This window comes from Arvicanthis niloticus, chromosome 4 (assembly GCF_011762505.2).
Source record: "Arvicanthis niloticus isolate mArvNil1 chromosome 4, mArvNil1.pat.X, whole genome shotgun sequence".
Classification (NCBI taxonomy): Eukaryota; Metazoa; Chordata; class Mammalia; order Rodentia; family Muridae; genus Arvicanthis; species Arvicanthis niloticus.
In genome coordinates this window covers 2331064-2348324 of record NC_047661.1, presented here as the reverse complement: position 1 = coordinate 2348324, position 17261 = coordinate 2331064, and the positions used below count along the sequence as shown (strand labels likewise).

Genomic DNA, 17261 nt, shown 5'->3' with positions numbered 1-17261 from the left:
GCGAAGGGGACACGGAGATGCTTGGAACAATCAAAAGCACAAAATGAAACAAAAAGACAGTTGTTATAAATGACAGGGATGAATGACAAGAAAAATATCTACTCACAGAGACGTCAGGTAGGGTCCTTAGCAAGACAGCTTTTAGCTTTTATCATGCAGAGCTGAGAGATGGTCCCTTCTCTGAGTGCCAATGCATTTATCAGACAACTGAATCTTTCTGTGCAGGTATTACTGATTAACAAGTTTTATAGAGCTGAACCACCAGCCTTCTTCCTCCTGTTTCATAGGTCCACAGGTGGAGCTAAGTCTTAAATATCGCATCATTAAGACTTTCTGAGGCCATGCCCATCCTAAGGCTACCTGGGAGCCCCACCCTAGGTCACTTTACTGACATAAACTGAGCTGTGAACACACTAGGCACTCTGGTTGGGGCTGAAGGTGTAATTCCGTGATGAATCTCTGAAAACGAACCATATTAATAACAAAAGACACAAAATCTCAGAAGATACTAAGGATTTGGGGGTGGGGGGGTGTCTCTAACTGGGATGAGGCAAAGATCAAATATATTTTGTATTGTGCCACGGTGACATTATCTCCATGTTACTGGAAAGGAGCAAAGAGTCAGAGAGATTACAAATCTAAGTTAGATCACAGGGTGCAAAGGTAAGACCAGGGTCTCCTAGATTCCCCTACCACGATAGGTACACATTGAAATAATGGAGAAATCTTATCCCCTCAATTTCTACTCTTCCTGCAATTGTATTCTTTCTGCATTCACTAATAACAATTTTAATAACAAAATTGTAGTTATCAAAAGACAAGAGGTTATAACTACAACATATTTTACAATAAAAAGCCAGCCTAAATTAACTTCTATCTGTGTACCAATTAACTGCCCCTAGAGCTGTATTATCTAGAGCAGGACCCAGCAGCTCTGTATGACCTGAAATGTGGACAGTATGAACTAAGATAGGATGTAAATGATGTAAGTAAGATGCACAGCAGATTTTAATTATTATAAAATCTATCAATAGTTTCATACTGACTACAATTTTAAATTATATTTAATATAGTATTTTATACACTGTTATTTACAGATAAATATAGTACTTTACAATATGTTATCTTCTTCGCCCCTCACAACTATGAACTTAACTTGGCAAGAGAGGACATGAGCTGCTGACTTCCTAGGTTTGGGTCCTTAGCACTTTAAATGTTTTTCAGGTCATGACTCTGATTTTTCTAATACCTGCATAGCACAAAAGCTTGAACAATTAAATTACTTAGCATTTCCAGTGACAATACTAAATGTTCACAGCCCAACATACTACTTTCCTGGAACTTCAAATGAACCATACAGGAAACCATTTAGGGTTTCTTCAATAAAATCTGGATCATGTTAACAAATTCCTTGTTCCCTGATCTCAAGAATAAACTGTCACATAGATGTGAAGACTTATTAACTGGTAGAAAAGGAATGCTATAGTATATACTCAATTCAATCTGCATTTTCCTATCAGTGCATAATCTCCTTCTGGCATGCCTCTATAGTGAGCTAGCTACTCTCAGGACTTGCAGGATATATAGAAAATATACATTCATGAACCAAGGAGATAGCTCAGTCAGTAGAGTCCTTGCAAACATTAAGGCCTAAGTTGTTATCTGAATGCTACTGAGGCAGACAGGCAAGTCCCTGGAGCTAGCTGATAAGCCACAAACCCTACTTGGTGAGCTCCAGATTATAGTGTGAGACCCTCTGGGAAAGCAAGGCAATAAAATGGATGGATGGGCTGAGAAGGGACACCTGAGTTTGCCTTCTGCCCTCCCCCAATACACACGGGTAAGGCAGAGGGGAGAGAAGGGAGAGGATGAAGGGGAAGAATGGGAGGAGACAGAGGAAGATAAAAAGAGGAGACAGACAGACTCCGTGATCACTGATACAAGTTCATAGTCCTTGTCTTCTGGGAACTCTAGATTTCCCTCCCTACCAACGCATGGTTAAACTGCCTGCCTGGTAGCTTGCCTGTGAGCCTGAGTGGCTATAAAACACACTTGCATACTAAGGTTATCATTCTTGTAATCATTCTAGGATTGCAAAGATGTAAGCCAAACTAATGGGATGATTCATGCCAAGTGAAATGTTTCTTCTTCTTTTAAAATAACAGTTGTCCCTTACTTCCTATGCCTTCTTTTCTCCAGTATAATGATGGGCCAGGAACCAGGCCAATTTCCTGAGTCAGGACAGTTAGAGTCATAGAGCCTCTGGGAGTCTGTTTCTTTGAAGAATGGTCACCTGGAATGCCTTCAGAGGGAAGTCACAAAAGTTAATACTTTCTAGAAACGTACTCTACCCTACAGGATTTAGGATAGGTTAGTTACCGGATGCTCTCTGACCTTAATTTCTAGCCTCTTCCCCCAGGCTCAATACAAATCCAGACATCAACCAAGCTTTCACAGGGTCTCTGATCTCACCAAGATTGCATTCCCCCTTCCTGAGAACATGCGCATACCACTGAGGTTAACTATCACTGGAGCAGGAGAAATAATCGTAGTCGACCCATATCCACTCATATCTATTTTAAATAACTGGTATACTACCACCTTTGAATGATTCCCTAAACACTTCATTTGTCTTCATAAATAAATGAATTATGAGCTCAAAATCTCTCAGCGACTTCCCAGCAAATGGGAAATGACTGTAAGGCAAAGACAAAAAGTAACAATACAAGTAAGACTCAACTATCCACAGAAATCTTCTCAGTATTATTTTAATAACTAATGTAATAAGCAAGTCAATTTTTAAAGTTAATTATTAAAACTCAATGGCGTGGTGTGACGGTGCCCCGGAATTGTCCGAGTGCTGGAATGGCTGAGACAAGAGAATTGTTTGAGGTCGAGTTCTTAGCCAGCCTGGGAGTCATAGAAACACCCCACACACACTCAGAAATTAAAAAATAAATGAACGAATACATATATAAATAAAGTAGAAAACGAAAAAAAGTAATCAGAATGCATTTCATCCACACATGCAACTGTCAAAAGAATAAAATGTAAAGTCGAAGGCAAAAAATAACAATAAAAGTAAGTTTCAACAGAAACGTTCGAAAGGGGAGCGTAATAAGCAACAATACACTTAAAATTGACAAACTTTAGGCCGGGAGTGGGGTGGGGTGTTAAGAACAGGCTGTTCAGTCCCCTTGAAAACTTCTTGTCCACTGTGGTGCTAACTCTCGTTCAGCCAGTTTAATCTATCCATTCAAGATCACTTATCCTTTCCAAACACTTGCAGCAAATAGGGTTGGACTTTAATTCTCCCGCGGTCACCGCACCGCACAAGTTTCTAGAGAAATGACTGAACTGTCAGTCCCTGTTTCCTCCTCACTATCACAAACCAGACCCCGCGGTCCCCTCGCCGCCACGCGGCGACCCGCAGGGCCGCCCGCCCGCCCACGCGGCTCCTAGCTCGCTCCCGGGGCTGCCCGCACTCCGCTCACCTCGCGGTCCCGAGCGGAGCTGCAGCCGCGCCGCCCAGATCCACGCCGACCTGCACACGCTCGCCCGCCAGGAGCGTCTGCCCGCCCCGCACACGCGCCCCAGGCTCCGCCGCGGTGACGTCAGCTCGCGCCGCCCCGCAGCTCGCGCGCAGGAGAAGCCGGTCCCAGGAGCAGCTGGACACACGTGTGGGCGGGGGGCTTCCTGCGCTCCCGAGGCGCCGACCGAGGGCGGAGAGCCAGAGTCAGGGCGCAGGCGCTGCCCTGGGATCGGAGGCCTCGAAAGCAAGTATACTCCGAGTACCTTAACCCTTGTGAACTTACAGGAACCACAAGGTACCGAAGATGCAATTTAGGCAAATTACTATTATAATTGTGGCAGGCTGGACTTTGTGTGGACTCTCCCAGGATTCATGGAGATGGGCTGAATGGCCTTTTGATGCGAGAAGGGGCGCTACTCCTAAAATTAACCGAGTCCCTTCTTGTCTGGGAACTTTACCAGGCAGCTGCCAAAAATAGAAGGATCCTGTGCTAGAAGTTGGGGACTTCTCCTAGGTGAATGTAAGAACACCATAGAAAAAAGACATATAAACTGGAAGACACCAAATTCATCTCTCGTGAGGGTGAAACTTTCTCAGTCCAGGTAATCCCAAGAAGCACCAGCTCCGGCCACAGTCTTAGGGTTTCTATTGCTTTGATAAAACAGCATGACCAAAAGTAACTGGGGGAGAAAAGGGTTTGTTCTGCTTATACTTACACACTATGGTCAATGATTGAAAGCAGTCAGGGCAAGAACTCAAGCAGGACAAGAACCTGGAGGCAGGATCTGATGCAGAGGCCATGGAGGAGTGCTGCTTACTGGCTGGATATGGCTTGCAACGTTTGTTTTATAGAACCCAGGACCACCAGGCAGGAGTGTCTCCTACCTGCAATGGGCCGGCCCACCCCATCGATCACCAAGATAAAGCCTCATGGGCTTGCCTACAATCAGATCTTAAGGACACTTTTTTTTCCCAATTGAGAGTCCCTCTTCTCAGATGACTCTAGCTTGTGGCAAATTGATAACAAGATAGTCCAGTCCCGTGGCCCACTGTGAGCCTGACACACCAATACAGCACTATTTAACAATAACTTTCCCTTTCTTTTTTTAAACATCCCCCAAGATCTTAGTAAATATGACAATACGAAGTATACAAGTCTTTACAAATTCAAACAATTTAAAAGTGCATTTATTCTCTTGGTTTTTTTAAATATAAAGTCTTATCAAGTGTGTGTTCAATCCTTTCTTATTCCAAGAAGAAAGTATCAGGTACAGTCACAATCAGATCAGAGTAAAACCAAAGTCTGACAGTGCAAAGCTCAGTGCCAAGCTTCTGAGACTCGTGTCACCCAGCTCGTCCAAAGGGCTTGGCATCCCACACACAGCTTGTCTTGTAGGCTTTCCACTTGAGGGCTGCTGCTGTTCTTCCCAGTCATCCCATGGTCTTACTGCTTCCAAAACATTGGGGTCTTCTGCTGCAACTGGACTATACTTTCACCCCTTATTTCTCCTGGGCTCTCTTCTAGGACTCCAGCCCAGCCAAGTGGCAAGCCGCAGCTTCCTTCCACAAGCCTTTCGTGCCTTCAAAACCAGTACTACCAGGTGACTACCAGAATCAGCTGCCAACACTGGGGAAAACCTCACTATCTCTGGAGCATAGCTTCTGTGTTCTAGTGTGCTGAAACACTTCCCAGTAGGTCTCATCTCAATGGTGCTGGTCTCACATTCAGCTAGTTTCTCACTTCCAACTAACCAGCATCAATTGTCTTGATAAAGTAAAGGTTTCACTCCCAGTTTCTGGTATCTTGTTAATCACAGCTATTTCTTCAGCCCACCCAGCAGATCAGGACCACAGATTCAAAGTAGCAAATGGCCCCAATCATCTTTAAACTTCCCCTTGAACTTCACAAGCCATGACTCAATCTAGCCAGGACACCTACTAAAAATGTTACCAAGAAAATTATGATTTCTTTTTGGGGTTCTTAGTTTCTGTGGCTTAAAAACAAAATAAACAAACAAAAACACCCGCAAAACAACCCGGTAGGCACGTTGAAACCTCAGCGTCTGTTGATATAGGAGGGGGATGAGGAAGAGAAAAAGGAAGAGGAAGAGAAAAAGCTATCCCCCTTTTGCATTGGAGGTCACCAAGCAGCCATGCAAGGGGAGGTAGGTAGGGCGTGGAGTGACCCATGAGTCTGAGAAAACATGTTTGGACTTTGCCAGTATCTGAAAAAGGAGGAGGAGGAAGAGGAGGAAGAAGAGGAAGAAGAGGGGGGAGGAAGGGGAGGGAGGAGGAAGAAGAGAAAGAGAAAGAAGAGGAGGAAGAATAGGAGGAGAAGGAGGAAGAGAAGGAGAAAAAAGAGGAGGAGGAGCAGGAGGAAGAGAAGGAGAAAGAAGAGGAGGAGGAGCAGAAGGAGGAGGAAGAGCAGGAGGAAGAGGAGGAGGAGAGGAGAAAGTTCAACAGTGTTTCCAAGGGAGAAGCTCCCTAAGGGATGATAGTGAGTGGGATTGGCACTTCTGAAAAAGACACACTGTTTGTTTAAGGGATCAACTGTTGCTCCCATCCCCTTGGCAGCCCACCTGGATTGACTGTTATAGGAAGAGAGAATAGCAAGTAATGCTCTAATCTTTGAAGCAGAGCAGAAGTCACCTCTCCACCCAAGACCAGAGTGATCTCATTTTGACCAAGAAGAAATAGCTTTGCCTCAACACCCTGAAGCCGCCACCATTTCATATGCAATTTTAAATTCCCAGGAGTAACAAAGCTGATGTTTACTTTTCTGGCTTTACCAAGGAAACAGGAGGGAATTCTAAATTAACCGAGACTTCAATGGTCCCCCAAGTCTGACAGTGCCCAACTAGCTAGCTACCTAAAACAACAGGTTCATTTTGGGTCAAAAGCAAAGCAGCAGTTCTCCACACTGCATCTCTGATCTCAGCCCCCAAAAGATACTGGTAAACTTTTTCTTATTTTGTTTTGGTTTTGTTTGGTTGTTTTTTCTCTTTTTTTGTCTGTTGGTTGGTTGGTTGGTTATGTATTGTTAAATCACTGTGTAATTTTGTGCTTAAACCGAATATCCCAAACTGATGTTGGATATCTTAAAAATGTGTTTTAGTTTAATTTTTAATTATGTATTTGCGTGTTTAGGTGTGGGGTGGGGGGGGAGTGTTAGTTTCAGTGCCAGAGAAGTTCCAGAAGCAGATCCCCCTGGAACGACTTTTGTGTTTCCTATGGGTGCTTGGAACCCATCTAGTCTTCTCCAAGAACAGAATGCACTCTTAAATGCTGAATCGTCTCTCTATCATTTCCTCCCCTTCAGTTATCCTCAGAAAGCTTTTAAATTTTTATGTGAGAAAAATAAATGCATGATTAACTTCTACAAGAAAAAATATTGTAACACTTCATCATTGATCAAGTGCTGAGTTCCTGAGTTTCTGTCCTTTGGAAGTCAACAGCTACTATGACTGGGTACACACACTACATTTTTTGTCACTGAAGTAAAGGTCCCTTTTTCATGTCTTGGTCTTGTCAATAAAAGAATTAAAAAATGGACCCAGAATACAGTTCCAGGATAATGTCATTGTAGTCAGAGGAACTAAACGGGCCAAGCAAGCCGGAGAGCTCTACACCTATCAGGAGAGATTATGTTATGCTTTTTAGATGTAGAAATAAAGAAAATGACCAGGTCATTGGATGCCTGCCTATCCCTGCATGGGGGAAAGGAAGAAATCAGAGACAGTGAGTGTTTCCCAGATGTCAGAACAAGCATATAACCATCCTGGCAGGAATGAAGATACTCTAAAGAAACACTAGTGACCATTCCTTTGTTTGTCAGACTGTTGAAACAATGGTTCCCAAGAATTGGAGTTTTCCCAGAAATCTCATTTTGGGAGTAAGAAAAGACTGAGGCCTGGTACTGGCCGGAGGACAGAGACTGCATGCACACAGTCACCCTTGTCAGAACTTGCAAGTGTCTGCATCCCAGAAAATGACGGGCCAGTGATTGGCTGGACTAAATTTGACCAGGAGCACTTAGTTTTGCCTACCCTTTTCCCTTCCATTACACCTAAACTTCATGTCAGGACCCCAAAGACGGAACTGCTGGGGATGGGGGTGGGGTTGGTTGCTGTACCTGCTTTTTTTCCTTCATCTTTCCTTGTGGACATAGTGAATAAATTTACTTTTTTTCTGCTTCCCACTCTTGTTTTTTTTCACTACTTATTGGCTATCCCTGGCCTGTTAGAGATTCCAGGGTCCAGGCTCTGCCCTAATGATTCTATTAACAAGCAGACTGAAGATCTCTTCTAGGTCCAGGGGATGAGAGACAGAAGGAGGGAAAGGGAGGCCTTAGTGGTTAAGAGCACTTGATGCTCTTACAGAAGACTTAGGTTTGGTTCCTAGCATCAACATCACCATGCTAACAGCCATCCATAACTCTAGCCACGCTCTTCTGAACTCTTAGGGTACCAGGCATGCGCCTGTTACACATACGTACCTACAGGTAAGACATTTGAACACATAAAGTAAATAGTAAGTCAAAAATGTTTAGAGTAGGGAAATGATGAAGTTAGTTTTCTGAGTTAGAACTTAGAAAAGGAGCCTAACTCAGAAAACAAAGGGCCAAAGTTTAGGTAAGGGAAACTCCTGTTATCTACACCAAAAGAGTATTATCAGATGCTGACCAAGCTATTTCTAAAGAGGGCTACTGACCTGACCACTAAGTGTGGAAATAATCACACCGTCTGAGAAGCTCTGGAGTATATCAGTCTTAGAAGCATAGCTATCCACGTTTTATTATGTCCTCAGGTATATCGTACTCTTCACCTTTTGTCTGTATGCTGGTCTTCAGTTTATAAACTGGGGGAATCTTATTACAGGCTTTCTCAGCCCTGTCGAAACAAGGAAAATACCTGCCACCTAAATCACAAGGATGTCATCGAACACTGACCAAGCTCTTTGTAAAAGGGGCTACAGATCATCAAGTACTTCAGAGGATGTCACCACGTTGGTAAGAATACATATCATCAATCATACCCTTTGTATCAGAGGATATCAACATGATAGTAGTCACATGTTCCAAAGACAGTGGAGATGCCTGATGTCTGCATCAGAAAGAACTTTATGGGCCATGGGTATTTGTAGCAGACAAAGATGACATGAATGTTTACATGCCCCAACTGCCCACAGATGGCCTTGTCTTCTTGTTCTATGTGCACAAAGCCACGGTAAAGAGACTGGCAGTGTCTGGTGTCACAGACCTCCACTCTCTAATATATGACCTCTCTTCTATGTCACCTAGGAAGTCTCATGGAGACAGGCCCAGGATTAGGACTAATTCTGAATGTGGAAACATCAGTTGCAAAGAGCTAGGGAAAAGAACCTTTCATTCCATTACTTGGTGCTCATGTCCTGCCTGACTTTTAAGGATCTGTTTTCCAGTACAGCTTCTCCTAGGACTGAGAGAATCTGCATTGACATTCATACTATGCAACTATGGTTCTCTTCAGTACCACTCCAACTAAAGAAAAGAAAATACTGGAAGACCAGCTATATGCAAAATTTTGCTCCCCCCTTCTATTTAGAGCTACCAGAAACTCCTTGGTACTTGTCTAAAAAAAAAAAAAAAAAACAGAAGGAAGAAGAAAGGAAGGAAGGAAAGAAGGCAGGAAGAGAGAGAGACAGAGAGACAGAGAGAGATAGAGATAGTTAGTGCTGTGGTAAAAGCAGTCCCTAAGCATGACTTCAATTTGATCTTAGGACCACCATGGAAGCAGAGAACTGATTTCTAAGCACTGTCCTCTGATTTCCTTGCAAGTACACTCTGCCCTCATATTGTATAGTATAATTTTGAAAATACATACCACTTAACTCTATAAAGAGACAGTCTAACTCAGTTCCCTCTGCCACAGTGTAACTATAGCCAGCCAGGTGCCATGACAAAAATATGTTGTCCTTCCTTCCTTCCTTCCTTCCTTCCTTCCTTCCTTCCTTCCTTCCTTCCCTTCCCTTCCTTCTTCTTTCCTTCCTTTTTTATGTTTTTTGCCCAGGCTGGCCTCAAACTTGCAATGTAATCAATGGATTATTTTGAAGTTCCGATTGTTCTTCCTCTACTTTGCAGTGTTGGGCTTGTAGGCATGTACCACACCCAGTTTCATGTGGCACTGGCAGTAGAACTCTGTCAGCTGAGCTACATTCTCAGCGAGAGATAAGTGGAGTTCTTTTTTTTTTTAATTAAAATCACATTAAATTGTGTGTGTTTGTACCTACACATATGCCATGATGTACATACAGAGGGTCAGAGGACAACTTACAGGAGTCATTTCTTTCTTTCCTCCATGGGGATTCAGGGAATTGAACTTGGGTTATTATATACAATAGCTGCTGAAACATCTCCCTGGTCCAAGAAAATTCTTCTAATTAGGAAACACACACACACACACACACAAACACACACACACACACACACACACACACCTGGCCCCTTTCATATCCACAGTGTTAATTATTTGAAATTCTAATCTTATTTTTTTCTGATGTCTTGTCAGCAAGTATGCAAAAGAAAAATCCCATTTTCTTCAGAAATTATTACATATTTGGTAGATGTCTTCAGCAGCCTCTATTGTAGGCTCTAGAAAGAAGCACAGAATTAGGACTGTGACTTCTCCTTGTGGTTTTATTATGTTTTGCAGTGCTGGAGATAGAACCTAGGACATGCTGGACAAACCTACTCTGCCACTGATCTACACCACCAGTAATAAAATACATTTCAAAAACGATCCAATGCCATACCAAGCTACAAGGCACCCAGAAAGAGCTGGACATGTGGACCTTGCTCGGTCTCCTCACCTTAGCACTGAGCTGTACCATTTACCTAGTCACATTTCCACAGTTCATGAAGTTCATGAAATTCATGCTTCAGTTGTGCCCATACAATCGGAGTCTCCACAGAAATACAAAGGGCGTGGTCCGGGGAGCCTCTGGACAGCTGAACACATAGAAAACTCATCTGCATGTTGAATGGGCGATGCACTCCAGGTCCACAGGGACGGAAACCCCCTGGGCCTGAGATCCCTCTAGATATCACTTGGTATGTATCTCTTTATCTGGATGCGTATTTGTAACCTTTAAGATATCTGTTTCCTCAACTCAGGTTAGCCACTGGAACAAATGAAGGGAACCTGGGTATGGAGTCGTGGGAACATTTAGCCACTTAGTCAACAACAGTTTCAACACTACAGACACGCAAATGAATCTGAAATAGAAGATACCCAGAAGACTGAGCCCTCAACCTGTGGAAACAGAGTGACGGTGTCAGAGCTAAAACTAACTAGAAGAATCTAGCTCACATCTGCTGAAGAATTTGTGGCTACCTTGCTGCTAGAGAAAACCCATGCAAGCTTTGAAGTCACAGAGATTATTGCGTTGATTACTGTTCAGTGGAAACAGCGAACAGTTTGTTTCCCAGTGGACTGTAAAACAGTGGATTGAAGAAAATAGCTGGGCACTGTGCTCCCCCCTTTAATCCCAGCCTACATTTATTTTCTACTGCTGCTGTGACCATAAATCTGCTGACTTAAAGTAACACAATATCATCATCTTACATATCTGTAAATCAGAAGCCCAATATAGAACAATCTTGCAGACTAGGATAAAGCTGTCAATATAGGTGAACCATGTCAAGTTTGTAGAGGTTGCTTGTATTCCTCGCTCATGGGTTCAGTCTCCATCGTCAAAGCTATAACACGGCATCTCTGTTCCTTTTAGCTGTCGCTCTCTTCCACTTACAATGATAAATAGCCTTGAACTAACCTTACCACGCCCTAAGGATGAAGAAGCAGACATTATGGGAGGGCATAATTTTGCCCATCACAATGACCTAAAAAATTGGAAGGATATGTAAATATAGGAAGCATCACTCACTGAATTGGGAGGAAGGTTATTTTAATTGAAAATATTTATAATAAAACTGAGGTGGAAAGGCAATTTTGGAACTTCTCTAACAGAGAGCAAAGTTTTCTGGAAATAAAGCTGCCATAAGTTTCTTCTTAGGGGGCTAACCACATCTACTTGAGTGAGTGGTACCTACCATCTGTTTCTCTAAATGCTCATCGTTTTCTTCCACAGAAGCACTTTCTCCACATTCTCTCTCCACTTGAGTCTCCACACAAATTCCTACCTCTAGCTGTTCAGAAAGCTTTCCTTTGCCTGTTCCTGTATGCGCGTAGATAACATCTTCATTTTCCGCCTGTTACTCAATCTGTGCACTATAGGATCATTTGAAGGTTCACAAACAAGACACCTAAATTGGCCAAGAAAAAGGTTTTCTCTTAACACTAATAAATTACACAGGAAGACTACAGAGTCTTCCAGGGGCCCTAATACTGGACGACATACACATAATGGCATGAAAACTAGGCGGAGCACAGATCTGTCTTTCAAAGAGATGTGAACAAAGAGGATTGAGTAAACTCCAAGATGTACATGTCGGCCAGAGAACAAACAGAGCTGAATCCTAAGATAGTGGATTGAAGAAAATAACTGGGCTTTGTTATGTCAACATTGCAAACTAAAGTCACTTGGGAAGAGGGACTTTCAACTGAGGAAACTTTCAGATAAGATTGGCGGGTGGGAAGAGCTATGGAGCATTTTCTTCACCGATGATGATTGAGGTTGAAGCTCAATATGACTGGTGTCACCCCTGGGCAAGTGATCCTGGTTTCTATAAGCAAACAGGATGGGCAAGCCACAGAGAGCAAGTCACTTGTTCATGGCTTTTGCTTCAGTTCCTGACTGCAGATTCCTTTTCTATCTTGAGCTCCTGCCCTGACTTCCTTTGATGATAGATAGACCTTGCTGTGAACGTCTAAACTGAATTTACCCTTTCCTCTCCAACTTGCTTTTGGCCTTGGTGTTTTAATTACAGCAGTAGAAACCAGAGACAACGTGGTTCTACCAATAGGTAAGGCAATAAAGGAGCAGAGCAAGGGCACTGAAGAAGGGAATGTGGTTTGTTTTCCTAGGGAAATGAAGTCAGGGATAGCCAAGTGGAAAGGGCACAAACGGAGGATCCCTGGGAAGCCGAGACAGCTCAAGCAGAAGTCTGAACCCAGCACTTTGGTTGTGGAAATGGAAGACAGGTTTATTTGTTTTCTCTTTACAGGTAACAGATTAGTATCTTAAAACAATGACTACCTCTCCAGTCTGACCATCAGGATTTCACAGTAGGTTAGGATACCTGCTCAGGGCACCTGCTCAGGGTACCTGCTCAGGGCACCTGCTCAAGGCACCTGCTCAGGGTACCTGCCCAGGGTACCTGCCCAGGGTACCTGCTCAAAGGCCAAAGCAAAATGTCAACTGGCCAGATTTTTAGCTGCAGATTCTTATCAGAATCACCTCTTTCCAAATACAGTCCAGGAACTTCTAAAATTGAGTTCCCTCTGATTTTATGACCCAGCCTCATGTGATTTCACTGAATGACGACTCAGGCTACTGCATATCCTCCTTTTTCTATGTGAGACCTCCCCCTCCAAAAATCTCCTCGAAGTAAGTTGATTCTCTTTAAAGAATAAAATAACATGTATTATTGTATGTGTGTATGGTTGGATGCTTGCTACAGTGAATCTGTGAAGGTCAGAAGACAACGTGCAGGAATTGATTCTCTTCTTCCTCTATGTGGTTACCTTGCGTTGAACTCAGGTTTTCTCAGGCCCTGTGGCAGTCACCTTTCCCTACATAGCCATCTTGCTGGTCCATGTTGCATCTTTTAGAAACTGAAACAATCTCATTCCTCCCCTTTAAATGAATCAGGCCCCTCAAGCTCACCGCTTGACGGTCAACTAAATTGACTATAGGGAATTATACACGTTTGCTATCTATCAAAGAACTCTGGGAGAAAGAGAGCCAGCCGTTCCCTTCAGATGTGTAGCCACTGGTGCACACACTAGTCTCCAGTGGATGGCTCTATACCTATGGTCAGGCAAATGGCACTGGTTAAACTCAGTGGGACAAAAAAATAAAACAAAAGAACGATAGCATTGGAAAGGGACCCACAGGAAAGAGAAGGGATTGACAGATGTGGGAGGAAGCTAAGAAGAACTAGGGCTGGGAGTACTCAAAACGTATCTGTTGTCCTTTTCATTTTTACTTATTGTGAAAACCCCCCGAGTAGAGAAAACCAAGTACAGACCTACTTTGTGCACATCATCAACGACTGGCCAAGCTTGGTCTTTTGTTCTCCTCTTTCTCAGAAATTGCTTTGGAAACATATTTCAAAGAGGTAATTTTATTCACAAATAATTTCAGCTATATCTATTTAAAAAAAAAAGGTGACTGCATCTTCCAAGCAAAATCTTAATATTAATGTAATCATCCTGGCAGGAGGGAGGACATTCTACAAAGGGACACTAGGATCCCCTCTGTGGTGACTTAAATGTGAAATGTCCTGCATAGGCTCAGACATTTTAACATGCGGTCACCAGTTAGTGGTGCTGTTTGGGGAGGCTTGAGGGGTGTGGCACTGCTAGAGGAAGGATGTCACCAGAAGTGAGCTTTGAGGTTGAAAGCCTCATGCCACTTCTAGTTCATTCTCTCTGCTTCATGCTTGTGCATGGCCTGTGATGGCTCTCAGCTTTCTGCTGAGACCACCACGCCTGCCCATTGCCAGAACATCCCAGCATGACGGATTCTTCTCCCTCCGGAACTGTAAGCACAAATGAACTCTTCTCTAAGACACCTTTGCTCATGGTATTTTATCATAGAAACAGAAAAGTAACTAAAATGACCTCTCTTTGGCTGTCAGACTCTAAGGTACTGGAGTTTCCTCCAGGGGTCTCATTCTGGGGAAGGAAAGAAATAGGCTATGGTGCTAACCAAAGGAGAAGAGATCTCACACAGTACAGACAACTTTTAGGACAAACAGGAAACCAGGAGGCAGATAGTGACGGGTCAGTGAGAGCAGGATTACACTTTAACCCAGGCTGACTACTCAGCCATACCTAGTGCCCTCCACTTGAACTAAACCTCAGGTCAGAATGTCACAGATAAAATGGGAGATGCTGGGTGTCTTTATTCAGTTCTCTCCCCAGTGTGGCCATGTTGAGTAAATCTGTCTCTGCTTTTACTATTACTTGTCTCTTTAACTGGCCCATTGAGCCCAAGTGGCAGTATTTGTACCTTAAAAGCTCTGGTTCCACTAATATCACACTTTAACAACAGATAAGCTTTTCTAAGTGAACTCCTAGCTCATGCATTCCAGACAGGAGCTGTGCCTCCAGCCTGATAATTCCTTAATATCATGAAATATCCAGCCATTATTCAAGTTTCCACAATTGTCTCATCATGGTGAGCATTTTAAAATCATTGTTTCCATAAGCTCTTAATTGACAGGACTCTGTTGTCTTTTTGCAATTTGTTTTGGGATAAAACTGTGTGCTTCATAATTTCCATGGTTACCAACTCCAATACCTTAGGATGTGACTATATTGGGAGACAGGGTCTTTGAAAAAAAATGGTTAAATTAAAAAAATATCTTTAGCATGGGTTTTAATCCAAACTGACATGTGTCGGTACAAGAGGAAATTTGGACTAGCAAAGACATCAGTGATACTTGCACACATAAAGATCACATGAGGATAAAACACAAGGTAGTTGTGTGCGAGCAAATAAGAGAAACTGGATCTAGACACATTGATTTTGAACTTCAAGACTAAAACTTTGAGAAAGTAAATGCCTTCCCTTTTTCACTCAGTCTGTGCTATTTTGTTATGGCTGTCCCAGAATGTAGATTTATAATTCATTTAAGAAACTAGATTGCTATTTTCTTTACGGTTGAATCTCCATAATGTTACCACCAAATTTTGTCTCCTGTGTTTAAAGGAATACTATTAAAAAAACAAAAACAAAAACAAAAACAAAAACGCTATTTGATGATAAAGCCCCGCTAATTAGAAAAAGTTGTAATAAAAAAAAATCTCTAGAAATGAAAGGCAAAAATATTGGTCCATTAAGTTCATCGTGTTTGGGTTTTAATGGCTTTGTGGTATATTTTAAAATAAAAAGTTTAAGATCGCTTTGTTTCTTTTCTTTTTGTGACAGTGCATTAGCAAAGTCCCTTGATGTTTATATGAATGTTAGATGCATTCTTCTACCTTTGCAACACAAGCATGCAGACAGAAGTACTATTCTCCCATTCCATGGTTAAACGCCACCTGGTCACTGTGTATGGTCCCTTTAATATGTTACCAAATTTGATTTGCTAGTGTGTTATTAAGGACTCTTCAATTGTTTATAAAAAGACACTGCTCTATGGTCTCTTTCTTTAAGTCCTGTTATTTAGTTTTGATATCAGGGTATTCTATGCTGACCTCATACAAAAAAAAAAAAAAGAATTTCTTCATTTACAATATTTGGAACAATTTTTAAAAGATTAATTGGTGTTTTTATTATCATTTAATTTATTCTTTGACAACTGTTTTTACTACCGTGGCTCTGCAGTGCAACAAGAAATCAGGTATGAACCCTGGCATTGTTCTTTTTATTCAGAATGGCTTTGGCTATCCAAGGTCTTTTTGTGCTTCCATATGAATTTCAAGATTTCCTTTTCTGTTTATGTGAAGAATAGAAATGGGTTAGCATTGAATATATGGGTTGCCTCTGATAAGATGACCATTTTCCCATACTGGTTGGTTTTGCGTGTCAACTATACACAAGCTAGAGTCGTCAGAGAAAAGGAGCCTCGGTTGAGGAAATGCCTCTATGAAATCCAGCTGTAAGGCATTTCTCAAGTAGTGGTCAATGAGGGAGGGCCTAAGTCATAGTGGGTGGTAGTCCTGGGTTTTATAAGAAAGTAAGGTGAGTAAGCCATGTGAGAAAGCTAGTAATCAGCACCCCTCCACAGCCTCTAGATTCCTGCCTTGTTTGAGTTCCTGTCCTGAATAACAACCCCCCCCCACCCCAACTTGAGTTTTGGTTATAGTATTTCATTGCAGCAATAGAAACCCTAAGACATGTCCCTTATGTGTGCTTTTTTGGTCCTATTGCTTTAAGCACTGTATTGAAGAAGAGTAGAAAAAGTGGACAGCTTTGAAGTTTTTCCTTATATATCTACAAATATACAGTATATAGTATATTCTATATACACCATAATGGAATATAGGTTCATACCATTTATTATAGACCTATGCTCCCTTCATTTTCATCTTCAAACATTTTTATGAGTAAGGAACTTTTTCAAAGACCTTCTTTTCACCTTTTGAAATGATCAGGAAATTTCTCTTTTAAATGTATTGATTTCCAGGCATTTTGATATGTCCTTAAATTCCATTTTCAAGAATTTCAAGAATTATTACATTTGTGTGAATCAGAGAGACTGACTTACAGTGATCTCTGTTGTTGATATGTGTTCTCTAGGTGGGTTACTTTGGTGTTATTACTCATAGATCTGTTTAAATTGCTTGTGTAATATTGATTTAATATTGGTAGGGCATGAGTATTTAGAATTTCATTTAGTCCTTTTAGAGTTTTCCAGTTTATCAGAATATAAATTTTACATGTATGTCCTAATGGTTCTCAGACTTGATTATAGTGCCTTGACCTATTGATCTATTCCACCAATACCTTCTGGTTTAAAAGTTTCTGTTAAGTAATCAGCTGTTATTTAGATGGAGCTACCTCCATGTATTACTTGGTGTTTCTCTCTTATACATTTCACTATACTTTATTGTTCCATATA

At 42.0% G+C, this 17261-nt stretch overlaps 1 protein-coding gene and 1 long non-coding RNA gene across 8 annotated transcripts in view; one reads left to right on the top strand and one right to left on the bottom strand.

Annotated features, from left to right (window-relative positions):
* Positions 1-17261, bottom strand: part of Abcg2 (ATP binding cassette subfamily G member 2 (JR blood group)) — a 101194-nt gene that overhangs the window by 53562 nt on the left and 30371 nt on the right. The window contains exon 1 of one of the 5 annotated variants that reach the window (XM_034501400.2): positions 3495-3640. The exons of 1 other annotated variant lie outside the window; for it this stretch is intronic. The gene's annotated coding sequence lies outside the window, so the exon portion shown is untranslated. Of the gene's footprint in view, positions 1-106; positions 235-3494; positions 3641-17261 lie in introns of those variants that run through there. 3 more of the 5 variants (XM_076932153.1, XM_076932154.1, XM_076932155.1) reach the window with 3 other exon arrangements.
* Positions 3689-15600, top strand: LOC143441939 (uncharacterized). 3 transcript variants are annotated; one of them, XR_013109697.1, is made up of 4 exons: positions 3689-3827; positions 5058-5133; positions 8410-8540; positions 10683-15600. It is a non-coding gene; the product is annotated as an uncharacterized LOC143441939 (long non-coding RNA). The 3 variants fall into 3 exon arrangements; XR_013109695.1 differs by having other exon boundaries at positions 10222-15600; XR_013109696.1 differs by having other exon boundaries at positions 3787-4134; positions 10222-15600.